Source organism: Camelina sativa, chromosome 5 (assembly GCF_000633955.1).
Source record: "Camelina sativa cultivar DH55 chromosome 5, Cs, whole genome shotgun sequence".
NCBI lineage: Eukaryota > Viridiplantae > Streptophyta > Magnoliopsida > Brassicales > Brassicaceae > Camelina > Camelina sativa.
Window position 1 is genome coordinate 26,892,284 of NC_025689.1, and position 3,601 is coordinate 26,895,884.

The following is a 3,601-nucleotide window of genomic DNA, read 5'->3' on the forward strand; positions in this document are numbered from 1 at the left end:
TGATCAGGACCATTGCTGACTACAACCGGGCTGATCTGGTGTATGAGAACCGGTCTGCTATTGTTCCTCCCCCTTTTCAGAGAAATGATTTTGAGTTGAAACCTGCGTACTTTCAACTAGTTGGGCAGAGACCTTTCTCTGCTTTGCCCAATGAGAAGCCTCTGGACCATATTGAGCATTTTGAGGATCTTGTGACCAGTATCAAGGCTAATGGAGTGACTGAGGACTTCATATTCTGCAAGCTCTTCCCATACTCACTTGCAGGAGAGGCATCTCAGTGGTTGAAGCAGTTGCCAGCTGGATCTTTGACATCTTGGCAACAAGTCAAAGTGGCTTTCCTCAACCATTTCTATGATGATGCAATGTCAGATGAGTTGAGAGTCAAGCTATCCACTTTCAAGCAAAGACCAGATGAAGCTTTCAAGGCAGCTTGGGTGAGATTCAAAGCTTATCAGAGGGACTGTCCACACCATGGTTTTTCAAGGGTACAACTGTTGAGTATCTTCTTCAGAGGGTGTGACTGGAAGTATCAGTTAGCTTTGGATGCTGCAAGTCATGGGAATTTCAAGACAAGATTTCCAGAAGATGCTGAAGTTTTGATTGAGAATTTGGCTTCTAGCAATAGCACTAAGGGAGCAGATGCTGAAAGAAAGAGACTACATGGAGAGTTTGATGCAAATCAGCTAGCTTCTGTTAGTGCTAAGCTTGATTCAATGCACAATCTTCTTGTGGGAAAGAAATCAGTCCAATTTGCTGCTGAAGTTGAGACATTTGAGCCAGAGCCAGAGAATTCAGAGGAGAATGTCAACTATGTGTATAGAGCTGGGTATCAGGGAAAGAGATTCGGTAATCAGCAAGGAAACAGACCTTACAATGGTGACCAGAAGCAGCAACAGAACAATGGCTATACAAGAACCTATGGGAATTCATCTTATCAGTCTCCACCTCCTAAGAATTCTTCAGAGAGTAGAATGGAGGCCATGCTTGAGCAGCTTCTACAAGGACAAGAGAATCTGACAGTGACATTCAATGGAAAGATTGACAATGTCTACACTGAGCTGAATGGGAAGATTGAAGCATTAAATGTTCATGTTAAGAAGCTGGAGATTCAAGTTGCACAGACTGCTGGGTCTGTTAAACGACAAGAGAGTGTTCTTCCAGCAAGAACTGAGTCAAACCCCAGACATGCTTGCAATGCCATATCAGTGCGAGATGAAGATGATGGTGAAATTGCTTCTGCACAAAAAGAAGAGAAATCGACCAATCTCTCGGTTTCAAATGATGCCATCGATCGACACCACCTGGGTGTCGATCGACACTCATCTCAGACGGAACCAAAAGCTGCGAAATCTCAGGTTCCAACAGTTGAAAGGGTCTACAAGCCTAAGGTTCCTTTTCCCAAGCCAAGAAAGTCTAAGCAAGAGATGGAGGAAGCTAGATGCAAAGCAATGATGGACAAGGTAATGATTGAGATGCCTTTAATTGATGCAGTAAAGCTTTCACCACCTCTTAAGCGGTATGTGAGGAGAATGGTATCCAATGGTTTGAGCCCTGAAGAAGGAGCACTTATTACAAAAGATGTCAGTGCAATTCTGTTGAACCAGCCTGTACAGAGGAAGAAAGAGAAGAAGCAGGAGGTGGTTGTCTCTAAGAAAGTGAGTGCAATCATTCAATGTAAGACTGCTAAGAAGTTACTAGATCCTGGAAGCTTTGTACTTGACTGCTTTATCTCCACAGGAAGGTTTGCACACTCACTTTGTGACCTTGGTTCTAGCATCAACTTGATGCCACATTCTGTTGCTGTGAGACTTGGGATGACAGAATTCAAGCCAACTCAGATTTCTCTTATCTTGGCTGATCGCTCCCGAAGAACTCCTGAAGGTGTTTTAGAGGATATTCCAGTTAAGGTTGGCAACTTCATGATTCCCACTGACTTTGTGGTGCTGAAGTATGATCAAGAGCCTAAAGATCCTCTCATCTTAGGAAGATCTTTCTTGGCTACAGCTGGTGCCATCATTGATGTGAAGAAGGGACACATAGCACTAAATGTGGATGGTTTGAGTTTGAATTTCGAGATGGATAAGCTGAGGAGGGCTTCTACTATTGATGGACAGACTTTTTCTGTTGAAAAAGTTTCTGCAACACGAGCATCAGGCTCAGTGTCGATCGATGCCACCAAGAGGGTATCGATCGACACCCCTCCACGACCGAGACAGAACAGCTCCAAAACTGATGCTCCAAGTCAGAAACCTGTTCCCAAACAGAAGAGTCATCAATCCACACTCCAGAGCCCTCAGGTAAGGCAAAGGTACACATCTCCTTCTCCTAAACTTCCTCCTATCATCAATAAGACCTTCAAAGCTACAAAAACTGTTTTACAGTTAACCAAGCCACGAGATTATCGTAGAGCGCTTGTTTCTTCTGTTGATGATTTTGCAGGGCATAAGAGAAGCAATCCCATCCCTAAATCCCACACTGATCCTATTTCTCACATCCTTGGCAAGCCTCATGCACCTAAAGCTTATACACCACCTTGGATGAAGAGGACTTCAATGCCATGTTCTGATCCTCCAGATGCATGAGCTCCAACACAGTCAAGCTAATGACTGAAAACAAGCGCTTAGTGGGAGGCAACCCACTGGTAGGTTTTTCTTTTTCTTTTGCTTTTGATTTTTATTTATTTTATTTTATTTTTGCTTTCCTCTTACTTGATAACACTGGGGACAGTGTTGTTTAAGTCTGGGGGAGGTTAGTTACTAACTATGTTTTCTGTTTTTGAGTTTCAGTTGTGTCAGTCAAAACCATAAAGTTTGAGTCAAATTTTTCAAAATTTTTCTTTTTGTCTTTGGGAATTATGATCTTGACTAATGATTTCTCTTATTTGGCTAACACTCTAATGATTATTTGTTTATGCTTGATCTCAGAACTGAAGCTTAGAAAGACTATGAGCCTTATCAACAATCCTGAAAGCCCTTATTCAATGGATATCTGATTGATCTAACGTTGTCTCAACTTTTATCAGGATTTTAACCGGACTTAATCTCTTACTTTGGGGTTGGAAATCAGTGGACTAGACTTCTTCTTCAGGCCATACAAGACAATGCAATTTTTCAAAGTATGTCTCCCCTCTCTCTTCCCTTCAGTGCTTTAAAAAAAATATCAGAAAAAGAGAATAAAAGATGAGATGATTTTGATCAGTTTAGAGAGGTAGGTAAATTACCAGTGACCTCATTATTCTACTCTTGAGTCAAATGATCACACAAAGCTTGGAAGCGAGGGGTAGGTAAATTACCGATGACCCCGGTATTCGCTTACACCTTTGATTTAGAAAAAAAAAAGAAGAAAAAAATAATTAGGGAAGTGAGAAAAGGGAGAGGAAAGGAGATGTAAGAAGAATGTCTTGGCCTGAAGAGAGTCCACATGCCACTGATCAATACACCCAAGGTAAGAATTCACCTTATTTATGCTTTAATATTGACTAATGAGATGACAATGGAGATTTCAGAGATTCTAAAGGATTGTGGGATTTGAGTAAGGAATGTTGATGCTTATCATGGTTGAGTATAAGAAGTAAGTTCTTGAGTCAGGTAAATGAAGAGTG